A 19,473-nucleotide genomic window follows, 5' to 3' on the forward strand; every position below is an offset into this window, starting at 1 on the left:
CACAGGAAGAGGCTGTTTGCTGAAATGGGTGTTGTGGCTGCCCGCACCCTTCTGTCCCACAAACACACAGACCTCTGGGCTCTGGAGTCAGAGTGAGTGTGTTCAAATCCTGGCTCTGCCACTTGTCCACCATGATCTTGTGCGGTTTCTCTGTGCTCGATTTCCCTGTCTGCAAAAGAGGGAGGGGTTCCCAGCACCTGCCCCGACAGGTGCGCTGGCGCACCTGGTACCAGTGTGCATGCAGGAGGCTAGGTCAGCATTCTTGTTGGGGATGCGGGGACACTTCCTCCTTTCTGACACCACGGTTCCCACCAGCCCCCCTGCCCCGAACACCCATCAACTCCAGAAGGGACGCAAACTGGGTATCCACCATACTGAGGATTTGGGGGCTCCTGGGAGCTCCTGAGTGTTGGAGCCACTAGGTCCTGGGGCTGAGCCTCCCGGCCCTGTGGAGACTGGGACACCAGCATGTTTCAAAACAGGGTGGCATTTCAGGGTTGATCACATTTGGTCCTGTGTCAGAGGGTGACCTGTATAATCCCTCTTTACTCTGCAGCTCCCAATCCAGAGATGAGAGGCCTTCACAAAATTGCTGACTTGGGCCAGGGCCCTTTGTCCCAAGGCCCTGGAGCTCAGCGGGGGGAGGCAGAGTCTTTGCTCTGGCATGATGCCTTGCCCATTCTTCTCCCTAGGGCCCTCAGCTCCTCTCCTGAGACCCCTTGTGCTCCCAGGTGCCCAGACACAGGACCGGGGGTCCTGGGATGCTCCACACTGCCACTGGGCTCTGGAACCAGGGAGCCGGGTGGCGGGAGAGCCCAGCTCCCTGCTATCAGCTCATGACCTTGGGCTAGTCCTTTCACTCCTGTGAGAGTGAGAGCCAGTGTTCTCATCTGAAAATGAGGATAATTATACCCACACTGCTGAGAAGGCCATTATGGGGATGCTCAGAATCCTGAAATATTTTTAAATGTTAGAGCTTAGTGAGAGTCTACTGTGTACCAGGCACTATGCTCCTTAAATACATACTTCTCCCCGCAGTAATCCCATGAGGAGGTGTTTAGTGCCTCATTCTCCAGAGGCTCAAAGTGGTTAAGAAACCCATAGAGCTGTAAGTAGTGGCGTGGGGATTTGAACCGTGGAATTAAGTGGTCCACAATGCCGTAGAGACCAGGGCTCTGAGCCACTGGCAGGCCCGAGGTGGGTGCTCGGGAAACCACCTCCCTTTCTGCCTGGCGCCTTTGCCCGGCTCTCTAAGCCTGATGCCCTCAGGAGCCCAAGGGGGGCCCCTGGAGGCTGGTGGGCGCCCCTCCCCAGAGGGCCTGCCAACAACTCGATAAGCCTAGGGGAACCCACTGCTAATTGTGGGGTAACCTCTGAAATTCTCCTTCACGGTGGGTTCTCTTTTCGGATGTTTTTCAAGGTAATTCATTCCCTTTCCAGAAATTGCCAGTGGCGGAGCATTAGGGAGCTGGTAATTAATCATAGGAGAGGCTTGGAGTTTATTCTTTAAAAAGGGAGAAAAAAAAAAAAAGGGGAAGACTAGAAAGCCTTGATGGAAAAAGAAAAGAAAAGAAAACCACTCCAAGGCAAGGGTGGTAATCAATACCTCGGTGTCCTAGAAACGGCTGAGGGGGTGGGTGGCGAGACATATTGCTCCTCCCTTTCTTCCTGGGGTTGACAGATGGTCAGCGCCTGCCTCAGCATGGATGAGGCTCTGCACCTCAGCTCCCCGGGCCTTTTGGAGCAAGGCACTGCCTCTCCCTGGACTCAGCTTTGCCACCTGTAAAATGGGTGAAGGGCAGGTGTCAGACTAGAAAAAGAAAATTAAATGATTTGTTCACCATCTCATCCTGGTGCCCGACGCAGGGTCGTTGCCCAGTTGATATTTTATTAATTGAGTGAGTGAGTGAGTGAGTGAGTGAGTAAGGGAATGAATGAATGATTTTCTTGGTCTTCATTAGCTATCACCAGTCAAGGAGATGGGACTTGCTCTAGAACATTGTTTCTCTAGTTGTGTTCTAATCTGGAGTGATAGCTGGAGTGAGGGGCCTGCTCTGTTGCATGGCAAACTCCTGATGAAAGGACCCTCTTGCCCAGCAGACTGTAGCTGGCAGAGCTCAGGCCCTCAGGGGCTGCACTGGCATCCTCCGGTTCGACTTTCCAAGAGTCTGAGCGGTCTGGAGATTTTTTTTTTTAAGTTGCCTTCTGGGTGGGTAGTGAGTTCCTCATCACCAAAAGTATGCAAGCTGGGGCTGCATGGGGCACTCAGGTGGCAGACTAGGTCGGGATGGGGCAGCAGGCACTCAGAGCATTCCTGAGTTGGAGAGAGAACATGAGGTTCTCCAGGATGGACACAGGGGAGGCTGGACCAGTAGACAGGGGAGCCCCTTCCCAGAGGTGAGCTAGAGGAGGCTGCTGAGAAAGGGGGTGGCCATGTAGGACCCCTATGCTTTGGTGCCTATTCCCTGGGGGAAAGAGGTGTGTGTGGGTGTGTGTCTCTCTCTCTCTTTCCGGATGGCTCTCTCTGTGCATGTGCCTCTCTCCTGCCCAGTTTCCCTGTCTTCTCACGTGGGCAGCCCCTGCTCTGCCTCCCTAGCTTACTCACTTTTTCCCTGTCCAGTCACATCCACAGCTCCTCCCGGAGCTCCCTCTGGAATTTCTTTCTGAGCCCCAGGACCTTCTCACGTCTGCTCTCCTTATCTTCGGAGGCACCCCTAGCCAGGCATCCCTGCAGACATCTGCTCGGTATCATCGCCTCTGTGGTCACCAGGATTGAGTAGAACTGAGAATTCCTGGGCTTCCAACCTGCCACTCTTCACCTTGTTCTTCCAGCCCTGGCGGTGCCTGGCTCCCTCCCACCCTGCCCTTTGGAAGAGTCTGAGGCAGTGCCCCCCACTTCCAGCCTTGGGGGCGGCACACCATATGGGGCCTGTCTCCAGGGACCCACCATGCCACCCGCTCAGGAAGGACCATGAACTCCCAGCTGCCCTGTGCTGTCCTGGGCTCATGGGCCTCTGGCCACAGGCGAAAGTAGGAAAGCAAGAGGGGGCCTGTGTCCACTAAACAGGGCACTTGGAACCTGGCATTTCCCTCCAGCGCTAATAGAACTGCGGCTATAATTAGAAGTGAGGTGTCCAGAAGCTGGCTGCCAGGCAGGAACCACTGTATGCTCAGGAAGAAATCAGCTGTCCTCTCCGGAGGTGAGAAGGAAGCAGAGGGAGGACTCCCGGAGATCCATGGGCCTGGAGGGTCTCAGAGGCCAGCAAAGTGGGCCAGGTGCCTCCATTCCGCTGGACGTCCTCTGGGAGCTCCCTCGGTCCCCATCCCTGGCCAGTCCGTTTGTGCTCCTGGGACTCCTGCTGTGCGCCCAGCAGACTCTTCCCGGCGTTCGAAGCCACTGCTGTCTGCCCCTGCCTCCTTGCATGGCCGCGTCTCACCCTCGCTGTCTGCTGGCTTCCCGTGCCACCCGCCCTCCGATCATCGTCACACATCCCCACAACTGAGCCTTCACACCTGTGCCTCCTTCTGCCTTGAAAGCCCAACACCCTTGTTGCTATGCGGTCTGAACCTTCTGGAGCCTTCCTCAAGCCCTGCTTCCTCCGCAAGGTCAGATGTGGCCTCCTGCCCACCCCAGACCCCACAGCCTCTGCTTCCCAGAGTCCCTGGGCATTTCCTCCCTGAATTCTTCTGAACTGGAAACCCTCTCTATGCCTTCAGGGCCTTCAGAGTGCTGGCCAGGCGGCCCATCAGCCCGTCCTTGCTTTTGTCTTCGTTGTATACTGGAAGGATGACATGTGGGCTCTTTTACACTCTGTTTTCCTCTGAAACCTGGTATGTGTTTAACACACACCCCACAGGCAGATGCGTGTTCAGTTGCCTTGTGGGGTTTCCTCATTTACCGGGGAGGGGGGTGGAAACTGAGGCTGGTGAGGGAAATCTTGCAGATGACAGTCGGCACAGTGAGCACCTTCCCTGTGGGCCAGGCTGCCACTGTCCTGCCATTCAAAGTAAGACAGGGGCATGCCACACTGGTCATAAAGGTAAACTGAGGCAGGCAGAACTGTGGCAAGTCCCTAGGCAGCCAGACCTTAAGAGGAATGGAGGGAACAAGTTGTGAAGGGTTCCATTCCCCTCACAGTGGGCTCCAGGGCTCCTGGTGCCTCCCTACCTAATCCCCAAATAGCCCTAGACCAAGGGGACAGTCACAGGCTGTGCCACATGAGAGTCAGCACGGCTGCTCATCACTCCAGACATTGCGTACAGCCTAGGACACTGGGGTTCTGGGGGTTAGCTCCTCTGATAGTCAGACTCCCATTTGCCTCTGGTCAGGCATCATGGCAGGAAGGTTCAGATGCTGGGCGTATCCTCCCTCCCACCCCCAGGTCCCTGACCACAGGCAGGGCTGGAGCCACTGCCCAAGGAGGACCCCCCTCGGAGGGGCTACCTCTTCCCACCCACTTGGGGCTGCAGATCTCAGGTGGGCTGAGCTAGCCCTGTGAGATGCATATATCCCCTCCTTTAGCTCCACACATCCATGGCTTTTCCTCATGTCTTCCCCTCCAAGCCAGCCACCTGCTGACTCCCTGGCTGGACTGGAAGCATCTTGAAGGCTCAAGGCAGACCGAACCGTGTCCCAGGCCCAGTTCCTGGTGCACCTGTGCCACACAGCAGCAAGCCAGCAAACACTCAGGCTGTGTGCCCCCCACTCTTTCTGGGGATGGTAAGACGATTTTATCGGGTAGGCTGGTTCTTAATGTATGGGGTGGGCTGTGTTAAGAAGCATTCTGAGGCTGTGCGCAGGCTGGCAGATGTGTTGTGTGCTGCCTGGTGCGTGTTTGTCCTTTCCAACCCCAGCTCCCTGGACTTCGAGTCCAGTGGTCAGGTGTCTCAGGTCTGGGCTGTGGCCAGTGTGGGCACAGGGAGGAGACAGTGACCTCGGTGGTGCCCTGCAGGTGCCCGTCTGCTGAGGCTACTGGGCAAACTGCCCCAAGAACCTTCCAGAGCTCTGGGGTAGTGGGACTCAGAGAGCTGACTGGGGAGCACCACCCCCAGGCCCCCCAGTCCGGTTAATGGAAATCTGTGAGTGCTTTTCCCTCACATCTGTCTTTCCTGTTAAGTGCTTCTTACCCTTGTTCAGTTCCGGTTTGGGAAATAGCACATCTTGCCTCACAGCTGTTTGGGACCCTCCACTGCTTCCCCGAGGCTCTTTGGGGGCCTCTTTTGGAGCCTGTGGGAACATCTCTGCTTCATAACCCCCGTGGAATGTTCCCATGCTGCCCCCTCCGTCTGGCCCACACTCTGGTTGGCCGGTAAGACAGCCTAGTGTGGAACAGCTCTCACTGGGTGGCCCCTGGTGAGCTCTATCTCAGCTCCCCGTCCCAGCCAGACTCCCCACCACAGCCAGCCCCCAGACCTCTGTCCCTGTCACCGCCTGGGGAGCCAGCCCCCAGACTCCTGTCCTTGTCACTTCCTGGGGAGCCAGCCAGCCCCCTTCACCCCCACCATCTCTGTCCCCAACAAATGCCCTCTCGGCCGAGGCTTCCAGCCATCCTCTGCCCAGAAGTTCCAGAGTGGCCAAGGGTTGAGTCAGGAAAACATTGATGAACTAAAACCTGTAAATAATCCAAAACATTTTTCTCTGTGTGTGGAAGAAACACAATAAAAACCCTTGTGTCCTTTAGCCAGCTTCACCTGTCCCCAGTCATAGCTCCAGGAGGGCTGGTCAGGGTCATCCCATGCCTGCTGGGGGGCTCCTCTAGCTGCTGCTTGCTCACCTCCACCGCTGCAGAGCTCACTACCTCAAATAAGGGTTCACGCATGCATGTGAGTTTCAGTGTGGTCAGTGATGCAGTGTGACATGTGGTTAAAGTATGGTTTTAGGAACAGATGGTTCGGGGTTCAAGACCTTGCTCTGCTACCTATCAACTGGGTGAGTCTGGGCAAGTTACTACATCTCCGATGCTCTCTGTTAGGTTACAGGTGAGGACAATCTATAAATGGGGAGAAGCCTGCTTGCAGGGGGTGCTGTGGGGCAGACAGGCAGCAACAGCTGGGTGGCACCAGTCTCCTCTGGTCATGGAAGATGGAAGCTCTAAGGGAGCTTGCCTCCCACCCCTCAGCAGTGGGGCATCTGCCCGAGGTTGGCGTCAAGTCTGGTGCCCAGATACTTCCCTCCCCGGAGATACTGGCCTCCCAGGTCCTCTCTGGAGCTCTCCCATGGGAACTGTCCAGATGGAGACACAGTACTTCCCCAAAGTGCCGACATCACCAGGGCATTGGTTCAAATACAGTTTCTCAGGCCTCTCTCTTGATGTCTGCTTCCGCGGGTTTGGGGCCCAGGGCTCTGAATTTGTCACCAGTGCCCTGTTGAACACCCGTGATCAGGCCTGTCTGGGACACACTGAGGCCTGTAACGGGGAGCTGGCCTAGAGCTTGGGCCCTGGACGGTGTCATAGCCTCACTGGTTGAACTGGAACAAAGCTGTCTGTCCCTGTGGCTAAGTTTTCGCATGGACACACCAGGGGTCCTGGTGATCCGTAAGGGCTCTTCCTGCTCTTCTAAGTCTGTGCTAATCAGAAGGACGTTGCCTAGGGGTCCTCTCTGCTAGGATCCCTGAGGCAGACCTCTGGGTTTCGGCCCCATTCTCTTTGGCCACAGAGCATTCATGTCCTAAGATACTCGCCAGACCCAGAGCCCGAGGGACAGAAAAGCTATTCCCTGAGTGCCACATGCCATGGAGTGGTGGTTCCCCTGGGCCTTCCAGGATGCCTTTAGATCAGCAGGTGTCTGTGAGTCCACTCAGATCTCACGTTTCTTCTGGAAGCTGAGAAGGACCACTTACTTGGAGCCAGCTGGGAGTGGGGGACAGGTGTGGCCGGGGTCATCCAACTCCTCTGAGGGGCATTGGACCTTTATTAGTTAGCATATGTGGAAGTCTGGAGTGTCAGAACTAGAGGGGGCCCTGTGGAGCCCCTTACTTTTTACAGATGGGGAAACTGAGATCCTGCATGGAAAATGACTTGCTTCACCCAAGGAGAAGTGGAGAGCTGTGCTGGAACCCAGGTCTCTCAGCTTATAGTCTACTCTCTGGACAGTGCCTGGCCTCCAACCACACCTCTCCTTGGGCTGTCTGGGACGGATGGCTCCACTGGGCCTGAGCCCTGCAGCAGCCTGTGCAGCCCCCCTGGGAAGAAGTGGGGCCATGTCAGGACAGGGTCCAAGGGGCTGCCTGCTCCTGAACACTGGGCCCTTCTTTGACCTTCACTGTCAGCCTAAATCAACAGCCCTGCTCAGCTCCTGGTCCTCCCACCCCAGCCAGGACAACCCCCATGGAAAGTTTCCAGGAATATCCACGCGGAGGGCAACATGATCCAGAAATGAAAAAGGCTCTCGCTCCTAGGCTCCCTCCCGTTTTCCACTCGCGGGTACTCAAGGGAGTTCGTAGGCAGAGGTGGAGACGCCGGCCCTGTCCTAATGAGACCTTGTTGGAGGCGGCTCGGGCCTGGCAGGTGACAGAGGAGGCATTATTCACCGTTGGGGCGTTCACCCTGCCCCAGTCACCTGGGATGATGTCAGGACTTGGGGCCCAGAGTCGGGGCTGTGCGGTCACTCAGATGAGGGCCTGGGGCTCCTCTGACCACTGGCTTCTCTGACGCAGCCAGCCTTGGGTGTGGGCCGAGGTTAGCGGCTCACTCTCCTCCCTGGGCCCGGAGCCCAGCTGGGTCCTCCGTTCATAGCCAGGGCCAGGTATAGGACACGCCTCAAGGCCTTTGCATAAGCCAGCCCCTCCTCCCCACATTCTCCATCTGTAGTCAGTAAGGCAGAAGTATTTAGTAAGCACCTACTATATGCGTGGATCTATGCTCAGCTCTTGGGGAGATAAGGGAACCAAAGACTCTATATCAGCCCTCGGGTTGGCCCAGTCTAGGCCAAGGATCGCCCAAAGAAAGGAGAATTAGTCCTACCCAGGGCCCTGGGGCCAGGAAGGTGCTGAGATGACAGAGAAGGAAGCCTTGGGAAGTGTGAGATACAGAAGGCTTCCTGGAGGAGGCAGGTTAGAGCAGAATGACACTCTAAGAATTTCAAGGATTGCAGGTGGGGCTGAAGGTGAGGCAGGAAAGGCAGAGCCTCAGGTCAGGGTACAGCCCCCACCAGGACCCTGGATGGTGCCTACTGTGTGAGGGTTGTGCAGTATGACATAAAAAAAGGAAGACCCAAACTCTGAACAATCACTTGAAATCTTGCATTATCGATCAGTACGCAGGTCCTTCTGGTGCCTTCCCTGCTCTGTGGGAAGATGAACACCCAGTGGTTAGAGAATGGGCCCTTTCCCTGAACTGGTCTTTTGTAACGTAAGTAAATTATCTGCCAGCCTTTGGTGCCGGGCAGTTTGATAATTCAGGTGTTTAAACGGTAATGACTGTGTGGCCAGCCCGGGCAGGAGGCAGTGAGTCAGGCAGCAGATTCAACAGGAATGAAAGGCACTTAATCTAAGTGCAGTGTGACTTTTCTAGATCTGCCTTCTCTGCATGAGGAATGATCTGACCAGGGATACCAGCCCCCCTCCCCCCGGGGCTGGTACATGGTTCCCTGGGGCTGGGCCATGATAGACCCTCTTGGCTCTCTCTGTCAGGGGGAATTTGGGTGCAGAGCTTCCGGGAGGTGGCAGGAACTTGGTGGCTGTGAGTGGAGAAGAGGATGTGAAGGGTCAGGGGACAGCCTGGGCGTCCCAGTTGCCAGCAAATCCCTCAGGCCCTGAGGATAACCTGCTTTTTTAGGGTTTCCAGAAGGGTCTTCTGGAAAGCAATAGGAAGAAATTTAAGAATAGACCTTGGCCAGCAGAGAGAGAAGTGACTTGCCCAGGGTCAGGCAGCTAGGATTTAAGACCCAGTCCTTGATGCGGATCACTGTGATGTTGCCGTGTGTGTGTGTGTGTGTGTGTGTGTGTGTGTGTGTGTTTGTGTGTGTGTCTGTGTGTCTGTGTGTGTCTGTCTGTGTGTGTGTGTGCATGCTTGCACACACATGCACACATGAGTGTTTTGCAGGAGTCTGAATGATAGTCATGTTAGTGAGCGCCTGCCCCATATATTTTGTTCACATTATCTAATTTAATCTTCATAAATTGTGTTTACCAAATGAGTAAGTTATGGGACAGAGAAGTTAAGTCATATGGTCACATGGCCCTTGGGAGATGGGGTCAGAACTTGAATCCAGCTTCGTCTGACTTTAAAGCCTGAGCCCAGCGTTGCCAGGAGAGAGCCCCTGCCAACCAGGAAGATCATACGTGGCTTCCTGGAGATAGGCTGCTTTTATCTCCAACAGACCAGATATCATGAACCTTCAGGTCCCAAGCTGCGTAAGGCTCCATCACCTGACCTCAAGCTGTGTAAGGCCCCATCACCTGACCTCCCAGAGGCTCTTCCTCTTGGTCATAAAATGAGAAGGAAAAGGCCTCCTTGCCGGGGCTCGACGGGACAAGGCCAGTGGTGGGTGTGTTCCCCAGGTTCAGTTCGGGTAGCTGTAGTGGCTGACGCAGCTGTGGGTGAGGCCAGCTGGCATCAGGGCCCAGAGCCCTTCCTAGTGTCAGCTCGCAACCAGGGGGCTCGGCTTCAGGGCCGCCCCTGGGAGGGGAAGGGAAAGTCCATGACAAAGTACGTGGCACGGTGTGAGTGAGGACAGAGGGCAGGCCAGACCCCAGCACCCAGTTGTTGGCCACACATAGGTGAGTGGGAGCAGTGGCGTGTGATGAGGCCTGGCGGCTCACGCTGGCTTTGACGGGCAGCGAGGGGCCAACAGAGACATGGACCTATAGAACGACACAGCGTGTCACTTCTCTGTCACTGAGATGCAGCTTGTCAGAGTCCAGGGATGGAAGGTGGTCAGATCGTGGCTCTGCTCCCCTGGGCACTGGTAGGGAAGGAGTGCCCATGTCAGGGAGCCCTGCCGTCGCTGAGATGTCCTTCTGCACATCTGGGCTTGGAAATGCAAGCCCAGTGGGTGTGGGGATTGGAAGAGGTCAACGAGTTCCTTCAGAAACAGGGCTGGGACGGAGTGAAGTATGCGGAGGACACACACACACACACACACACACATGCGCGCGTGCGGCAGCTGCTAAATGTGACATTCCAGAGACACACAGCACAGGAGCAGCCAGAGACGCCAAGGAGCCAACAGACCCCCTCCTCTACATAGGGAAAACTGAGGCCCAAGGACAGGAAGGGCCTTGTTCAAAGGGACCCAGGTCATCAGAGGTGAGCACGGACACTTCCTTGCCCTGCTGCCCTCCATGGTTGGCAGGGGAGTTGCCACCTCCCACTCTACCCTTCCTCCCCTGGCCTCTTTCTGAGCACGAGCTGGGGGCAAGGCCGAAAGGGACCCCAGTTAGTGTGCCTCACCCAGGGCACCTCTCTAGCCTTGGAGGGTACAAAGCAAGGGGATTCCTCACAGGACACAGTGGGGTCGCTCAGGGCTCCGTTCTCACTTCCCAGACATCAGCCTTGTGGCACCTGGACAGGGAAGGGGGGCACCCGTGGCAGCCAGTGTTCCCAGAAGAGTCTGCCAGGGCTTGGAGCTCATGCATGTGCAGCAAGCTGCGTGTGTCTGCCCCATGGCCGCCTCCACACCCCTGGCTGGCCCTGGCTCCCTGTCCTCCCCGTGTGGCCCTCCCTGTCACACTCCTCCTTCCACCCTCTGTGGCTCTTTCATGCACTCATTTCTGTCTCTCTCTTTCCGTGACTCTCTTGTGTGCATCCTGCCCAGGGCAGCGGCTCTGTACAACTCCAGGGGGGCACCCTCACACAGAGGTTCTCTGTGGGCCTCTTCCTAACTCCCTCTGTGCTCGATTGTCTCTTGGCGCCTCCCTGACGTGCGCCCTCTTTCTCACTGGGCCCCTTGCTGTTTTTTTCTCCATCTCTTATTTTCTTCTCTGGGTGTGTACCTGCACGTGTGCTTGCCTGTATGTGTGTGTTGCCCCCCACCCCAGCTGTGTGTGCACATGCGGTGTCCGCCCTTCTGAGGGCCGGGCGCAGGCTCCTCCCTGATCCTGAAGGCCCCAGGAGGGCAGCCTGGAGCTCGTGCCCTGAGCACCCACCCCTTTGGCAACTCCACGGCGGTCCGTGCCGAGAAGGTTCTGTGTCTGTGTCTACGGTCAGCCTCCCTGGCCCAGCTCGCAGGACTCCTGGGAGCCAGTGCAAGCCTGGCTGTCACACGCCTGGAAAGTGGCTCCCGTTTGGGAACAGGAATGCCCTGGATGGGAAGAAGAGGGAGGGGAAAGTTGGTGAAAAAAACAAACAAGCAGGGGATTATGATCCCTGAAAATGTGCCCTTTGTCTAAGGCTGGAATGTGCCCAGCGAGGGAGCAGCGGGGCATGGGGAGGGCTCTGTGCAGAAGGGGCCGGGGGGCGCCCACGATGGAGTGCTGGGATGGGGTGCTGCTCGGCGGCCATGGGCCCTGGGGGCCGGGATGTGTCTCTCCTCCTCCCTAGAAACATCATAAATACATGGCTAGAGAGAAGAGCTTTTGGGTCTCTCCAAAGCCGCTATGTGACCAGAGCCCCCCTGCCCAGCCACCATCCCCCACTGGTCATTCAGCAGACATTTATTTAACACCACCTGTATACCTGCACTCTTCTGAGTATTTAGCACCACCTGTATACCTGCACTCCTCTGAGTGTTCTCCTACTCAGTGAGTAGGAGACCAGGTCCCTGTCCTCAAGGAAGTGACCTTCTAGCAGGGGGAGAAAGAGCATGGATGTTTCAAGCCCCAGGGCCTTTGTGACAGTGCCCCTGCCCATTTGTGAAGCAGGCAGCAGGCTGTGGTCTGCGAGGGCCTCCTATGGGCCCCGGGCACAGCCTCCTCCCTGCCAGCACAGCCCAGGGCTTTCAGCGACCCCCGGGGCTGAATGCAGAGCTCAGCTGCAGGCATCGCTCAGTTTACCAGGAATTTCCAGAAGCACCTGGAGAGGGGAGGGGCCCCCCAGGACCTGTGTGATTGGAGGCTTTCAGTCAGCTGGAGCTAAAGCAGCTTCAGACAGCAAGGAGTAGTGCTGAGAGCAGCCCTGGGAAGGGGCGGGGCGGGGAGCTCTACAGGGCTGCAAGAGGCTCCCAGCTCCGTGGTTGCCCCCTGCCTGACCTAGAGAGGCTCCCAAGCCCTGCTCTGCCTCAGTGTCCTCATCTGTCAGATATAAAGGTCAGACCGCTCACCCAGGCTTGTTCTGGGTTGAGCTGTGATCATGGTGCCCAGCTTCTAGGCCCCTAGTGAAAGTCCCCTGTCAGGACCATCCTGGGGGGACAGGCTCACTTTGCCAAGAGACTCGGTCGGGAATCTGCCAGTCTGGTTAGAGGGGTTAGAGGTCATTCTTTGCACACCAGTCATCTGGTGGCATTGGGAAGCCTCTTCTGTCTGTGGGCCTCAGTTTCCCCATCTGTCCGCCAAGGGAGTAGGGCTCGCTGATGTGGGAGCCAGAGATCCAGGGCTGTGGTTCATAGAGAGTCCCTGGGTGCATTGGGAACTAACAAAACTGTATCAACTGTGGGGCATGGGTGGCCAGAGCGGTTCCGTGGGGATCCCATGGGGTCCCTCTGGGGCCCTGGAGCTCCCCCGGGCCTGCCAGGGGCTCCCAACTGCAGCAAGGCCTGGAACTTCTCTCCTCCCACGGCCAGCCGGCTGGCGGAGCGCAGGCTGCTCACGGCGCCTGGCAGGGACCCGTAAATTGAAAACATGATGTTTCCTGTCAGAGGCCAGCGCTGGGGCTGGACTCGGTGTGGCCTTGGAAAGCTGGCCTCACTCTCAGGAAGCCCTGCTCCCCGCAGCACTGCCACAAAAACAGTGGAAAAGTGAAACCTTTTCAAGTCTGTGTTTCCACTGTAAACAGGGGATGAAAGCTGGCCCCTTGCCTCCTGGCTCAGCCAGCTCCCCCGCCCTACACCAGCCTGCCCAGTCTTCGGAAGCACCTCAGCTGCCCCCTCTGCCCCAGACAGCACCCCTTGGGTCAGAGAAGCCCCATGTGCCTCGTCAGGAGGGCTTCCAGCTTTAGATCAAGCGTCTGTCCTCAGTACCCATCTCCTGAGGTGAGGCGGACGAGGGGAAGACACCAGAGCACAGAGAGGGACCGGACTCACCCAAAGTAACACAGCAAAGTGAGGGCAGCCCCGGTCGTCTCTTTCCTGCCTGTGGTGGCTTTCCAGGGCCCGTAGGACATGGAGGGAAGCTCTGGTGGCTGGGTGTGTGTGTGTGTGTGTGTGTGTGTGTGTGTGTGTGTGTGTGTCTGTGCTCAGCTGCTGCCTCCCGCAGTGAGGCCTCCTTTGACTTTGTCCTGCAGATGGAGAGCTTTGCATGAGTAGCATTTAGTGGAGGTGACTTATCTCAACCCTCAGAATGTCCTTTTCTCCTAACTGTAAAAGTAATGCACACTTGTTATGGAACCTTCTGGAAGTCACATAAAAGTTGAAAGAGGAAAAATAAAAACTATCCATAATCGTCCCAATCAGTGGTCCTCCTGATCAACTTTCTGGTCACTTTATAATTTTCCTTCTCTTTAGGGCTTAGGTCATGAGTGGATTTCAGGGTGATTCAGTGTTCCTAGAAAACATGATTCTTCCTGGTCCCCTGGGAGAGGCCGTTAAGTATCATTCCCTTCACAGGTCTGTTTGAGCCCTGGCCTGGATGTGATGTGGCATTGGTGGGGGCACTGTGGGGAGAGGCCCCAACCCTGGAGTTCATGATGAAGGTGCCCTGGCCCAGACCCTGGGCTGGGGAACACAAGCGGTTCTGATTTGCCATGTGACCGTGGGCCTGTCTGACCTGCCTCCCTATCTGTGAAATGGGTGCATGGGCTCCACCAAGTCCTTATGGATAGTCAGCCTGCCACCGAGGCCCTGCTTGCCAGCTGCCTGCATGCAGAGAGGCGTTCGTAGTCCAATGCTGAGTGACTTCTGTATGCAGATGGTGGCGCAACGGCTTGACAAGAAACCGTTTCCAGCCCCGTTCCCCCCACAGTTGTGCCTCCCACTCTCCTGCCCCTTCTAACCCTCAAGATCCCCAGGCCCTCCTCCTTGCCAACCCCTCACCAGGTGGGGGCTGGAGCCCAGCTGGGCTCCCAGGAGGAGCCATCTCCGGCCCCCTCCATCCGCCAACGTCCTTGGTGGCCCTAAGACAGCTTTATGGAGGACGGATGGACGCTGTCTCCCTCCTGGCAGGTTTATTTCTTCATTTTTCAAGCCTTGCTCTGATTTTTCCATGTTGGCTTCCCTGGTCCCCCCAGCCCTCCCTCTACATGCTTCCCCTACCTCCCCCTCCAATCTGTCAGCCCAGCCAGGAGAGAGGGCCACTGGCCTCCAAGGTGATTGAATTATTGGTGAGGGGAGACAGGCCAGGGTTTTCTGCGTGAGTGCTTTTGGCTTCCTGCCCTTGGAGAGGGGCTGGAGGAGGGGTGCGTCTGGCGGCGACTGTGGGCCGTGGGTTTCCCAGACAGCCCTGCTCTCTCCCATCTGGGCCCAGATGAGTGCTGCCGCTGGCCGAAGGCCACTGCCCCTGTGCCTGGCCCAGCCCAGCCCTGGCCTGCTCAGGTCTGTTTCACCTCCGACTGAGTGGGCAGGTCTCCATCCAGGCGAATAGAGGAAAGAGAAGTGTGAGGGCAGCCTCGAGCACTGATGCCCATAGGAGGATCTTGGACATGTCTGCTGTCTGTGCTGCAGGCCCAGGACCCCGGAGGAGGACGAGGAGGAGGTTGAAACCTAGAAAGCCTACTGTGTGCGCCAGGCACATACCCACACATGACTTCACGGCAACCTCCCCTCTCGATAGTAGTAGCTCAAAGATAGGCAGTGACAGGTGTGAGCTCCTGGCCTTGTTTTTACAGCTGAGAAATGCGCCTGATAGGAACTCCTCCCGCTGACCCACAGACTCCTAGACGACCAGGAGCTTTTTCTGGGCCTTTTATGTTCTCTGGAGAAAGCTGAAGGGTAGACGCTTAAAAGGTACCCAATCAGTGCTTGGTAAATGTCCTTCTGCTGAAGCCAGACCAGAGAGGTGAAGTCACTCACCCGAGGTCACAAAGCTAGAAATGGAGCCTCGCATTGCCTGTCTCCAGCCCACCTCTCCTGGGCTAGGTGTGAGCAGGGAAGGCAGCCATTCTAGCTGGCACTATCCGACCCACATGGCTGCTATGGTGGGTTGGGAGCTTGGTGGCTCCAGGTCCCACCCCCTTCCCACCGGTGTCCGTGCCACAGCTGGTGAGTCCGCACACACGCGCTCTCTCTCCAAGCGGCCTTCCCCCGGAGGAGGGGCTGAGAGGAGAAAGCCCCCTCCCCCGCTTGGCTCCACACTCCGCTCATGGAAATGAAAAACACATTGGCTTCATTATCCCCGGACTGAATGAGCAGGGTTGCCATGGTGACAGCCATCTCAGGCCCGCGAGGGGGCAGGGAAGGGGCTGGTGAGGCCATGGCAAGTGGGGACCAGGCAGCAGGTGAGCAGGCATCCCGGGCGGGCAGGCGCTAGGAGCAACTGCCCCTCAACCCCCCCCCCCCCCGCCCCTGTGCCTGGCCCGGGGTTCTAGATCCCCACTCTCGGGCCGAGAGAAGCAGTCCGGGCCCATCCTCCACTGACTAGCCCCTGGGCAACCTGGACTCCCGTCTGGCCCTCTGCCCCTTCCTGGAGGATGGCTGGTGCTGAAAGTGGACCTCATGCCTCACACCGTCCCAGAGGTCAAGAAATGAGGGAAAAGATGGGAGGTTGGGGGGGGGCAGATGAAGGCAAGAAGCCCAATCCCCCCAGAGACCCATCCTGGGTCTCCACAGGCCTCTCCAGGGGCCACAACAGAGGAAACGCTTGAGGTTGCCGGGCTGGGCACACCCCCACGCTGCTGTGTGACTGGGTTCATCCCGATGCCCCGGTCCTCAAGCATAACCCCCTTACAAGAGGTGGGGTCTTCAAATATACAACAGGAAAATAGGTGTGATGGGGATTGTGGGAAGGCCCCAGGAAGGTACCATTGCCTCCAGGCCTGAGCTGGGTGGTCCCCATGACCCTGACCCTGGCCAGAGCCAGGAACCCTGCTACCCATAGGCATCCATTTCTTCCCAGGAACCATCTCCCCAGGGCTTGAGTCAGAGCAGCACCCCTAGGCAGGCCGTGGCTCTATCATCCCTGTGCTCAGGCTGGTCCAAAGAAGACTGATGGCACCCTCTTTCTCCTCTAGCCTCCCTGGCGATCTGGGAGCCCAAGCTGGCCCTCTGGAGTGGCCCCAAGTAGGCATTGCAGCCTTTCTTAGAGCAGATCGTCTCAGCCGGTCCCTCCTGGTGACCCAGGGGCAATGGCCAAGAGCTCCTGCTTAGGAGTATTGAGTGCTCACAGAGAACTTTCCTTTCCAGCAACCCCAGTCAGAGGAACCCCGCGATAACTCCAATTCCAATTTTACCTTTGCCCCTACACCCAGCTTCAGACGGAGCCTCAGCACCCGTCTTCTGGTCCAGCCCACCTGGGCACATTTCCAGCTGTACTCAGTTCTGCTTCTGTTCGAGCCATTCTGTCCACCTGAACTACCTTCCCTCGCAGCCTGCACATCAGCAGATCTGGCCTCCTGCTTCCCATTTTAGAAGAGGAAACCCATGCTGAGAGAGGACACATGACTTGTCCAAGGCCATAGAGAGTCAAGGCAATGTGGCCTTGTGGGGAGGAGGGGGGATGTCTCTTTCCCAAGAGACAGAATCTTCCATTCCCCAGTGAGATGCGCCGGGGGATCCACATGGCCCTAGACCAAGAGCCTGGCAACTATAGGGGCTGGGGACGGGCTCCCCGCCAGAGCAGTTTTGGAGGGTAGGCCAAGAGCACCAAGATCTTAGCTCCTTGACAGCTGTTCTTGGTGGAGAGGGGCCCAGGGGGAGAGCTCAGGGGCCGACCCCAGCCTGCCTGACCAGGCCCTAGTAAGCGGACCCAGTCGTGGGGCCCCTCCCACCAGTGGGCTGTGTGCCTCCGAGGAGACAGGTGGTGAGCAGCCACACTCGGCAGATGTGGTTGGGGTGTCCGTGGTACTGTTATCGTCTTGCCTGCTTGCCAAGTGGAGGTTGGTGCCAAGGGGAAGGCAGCACAGGGAGGAGAAACCCCAGCAACCCCACCAGGCAGAGGAAATCCTGGGGTTCCCAATCAGCCATCTGACACTCAGCTGCCGCCAGATCCCAGGGGCTCATTCTAAAATGCTGATTCCCCAGCCCACGCAGGGAGGCTGGGACAGAGCCCAGGAACCAATGCTTTTGCAGCTTCTCAAGCCCCAAACCCTGAGCGGTGCTTGCCTTGCTGTCTCCAGGGGCCTAGCCAGTCTGCCTCAGGGTCTCAGGCCCCATGCCTTGAGCCTCTCTGCAGAGGTCCCCTCCCTGTGCTTCTGGTCCCAGGTTCATGTCCGCTTGCTGACCCTCCCTGGGTCATGCCGTACAGAGGGCGGGCCTCAAGCCAACCCTGGGGCCTTGTGCCTAGCCCTTCCCCCTCTTCCCTCTCATCCGTCGTCCACCCACCCCAAAGCCCACAGTCCCCATGGCATTTGTCCCCCACCATTGACCTCCTCTGACTCAGCGGCTGCGTGTCCCAGGCCCGCCTCCCAAATACCACCACGGCTACCGCCCAGCTCCCTGCCCATCAGCTGAGGGCAGCCACTGGGCAAAGCTGTCATTTTCCCTGCCAGGAATTATAGGTTTAGTACTAAGGAAGTCTGAACTGGAGGAGGAGGAGCTGGGCCTCTCACCCCGATGCCAACCCCAAGAGACACCTCAGGAGAGGGTAGCCTGGTGTGGAGTGCTTTTGGGGCTGGATGGGGATTCCTATAGCCCCGTGTCACCCCAGCTCTGTGCGTGCACGTGTGTGTGCATATGTGCGTGTGCGTGTGCATGTGCATGCATGTGAGTAAGTATATATACATATGCATGTGTGTGCGTGTGCACATGTGTGTGCATAGTCTCTTAAGACACATGGATTCTCATACTCATTGAATTTAATCGTCCCAAGTATCATATAAGCAAACGAAACCCATCTTCCAGCTAGAAAAGACACAGCTCAGACAGGGCAGTGGACAAGTCTGGATCACACAGCAGACTAGAGCAAAGTCAAGACTAGGCCCATCCTGGCCCTTGGCTGCCCCCCTAGGACAGCTCCTCCTTGCCCTGCACTGCTCATCCTCCCACCAATGAGAATGTTGCTGCAGAAGTGACTGGGCCATCAGAGACCTCCACAAAGGGCCCAAGTGTTGGGTCCCAGGGTCCAGTGGCGTGGGCCAAGCCGCTGTGCTGGCTGCTGGGGAAGGCTCTGCAGGGCAAGGTGGAAGGAAGAGAGAGGGCATGTGTCCCTCTTCTGCTCGGCCATCACAGTGCCCCCCGGAGCCGGGTCTGGAGGGGCGGGTGTGAGCCAGGCCTGGAGTATGGCTACCCTGGGTTAGGGTGTGCGGAAGCTGGAAGCATCTTCCCGACGGTTCACCCACCCATGGGGTGACCCCAGCCAGAGCCAAACCTGGGCGCCCCATTATCCACTCTGGAGAGAACTGGAGTGAGTGTCTGTGTGTCAGGAATGGGGCCCAGGGGCCCGTAATGGGTTTGAAGATTGGAGGGAACACAGTGGAGCTCTGGAATCAGGTTGCCCATTCTGGGGTCTGAGCCCAAGTTGCATAACATCTCTGAGCCTTGAGACAAACCAAAAGCACTTAGTGCCGAATGATGGGGTAAACAGTGCATGTGCGGTAAGTGTCAGCTAGGGTCCCCCTTCTCGGTTCTGCAGGTGCTAACGGGCCCTGCTCCTCACCACCTGACCAGTGAAGACTGTAGTGTGAGAGCTAGCTTGTGGTGGGACCCGCAGGGAAGGACCACCTGTCCCTTTTGGGGCTTCTGCAGGCCTGAGGTGGCTCAGGAGCCAGCATTTCTGATGAGTAGGACTGGGCCACAAGGTCGGCAGCCACTCCCTGGGCTGAGCTGGCCCTCCCAACAGGGCCCATTTCAGGAGCAGGGAGCATGAGGGAGCCAAGGCTGGGGGAAGGCCTGCCTGTTCTTGGGAATTCACGGCATGTCTGCCTGTCACAAGTACCTCGATAGGGAAGATTTGTGGGTGAGATTTGCAATTCTGTTTTCTCTGAGGGTTATAAATCAGCTGCGTGCACACCCGGCTACAGCGTGGGCCTGAGGCACACACACGCGCACGCTCACACACGCACACAGAAATGCAGTCCGGCTCCTGCCTGCCATTCCCTGGGATGGGAGAAGGAGCTCTCCAGGGAGCTGAGCTCTAGGAAGGGAAAATCGCAGGTCCCCAACTGCTGTCCCCAACTGTCCGCCATCACTGGGACATCCTGCCTCCCAGAATCAGGCACTCAAGGCTGGGAGGCAGGATGTCCCAATGGTTAGAGAAACAGCACATCATGTGGGTTACTAGTGTGAGCTCAAGAGTCTGCCTGGCTGGGTCCAGACCTTGCCCCTATGCCTTACTAGCCATGTTGCTTA

General features: G+C 57.4%; 1 protein-coding gene across 4 annotated transcripts in view; it reads left to right on the forward strand.

Moving 5' to 3' along the window:
- The window catches only part of ZMIZ1 (zinc finger MIZ-type containing 1), a 233,348-nt gene that overhangs the window by 88,256 nt on the left and 125,619 nt on the right, over positions 1–19,473 (forward strand). The gene's annotated exons all lie outside the window — the stretch shown is intronic.

Source organism: Mustela putorius, unplaced genomic scaffold, assembly GCF_011764305.1.
Source record: "Mustela putorius furo isolate JIRA1106 unplaced genomic scaffold, ASM1176430v1.1 tig00000698_pilon_pilon_pilon, whole genome shotgun sequence".
In the NCBI taxonomy this organism is placed as follows: domain Eukaryota; kingdom Metazoa; phylum Chordata; class Mammalia; order Carnivora; family Mustelidae; genus Mustela; species Mustela putorius.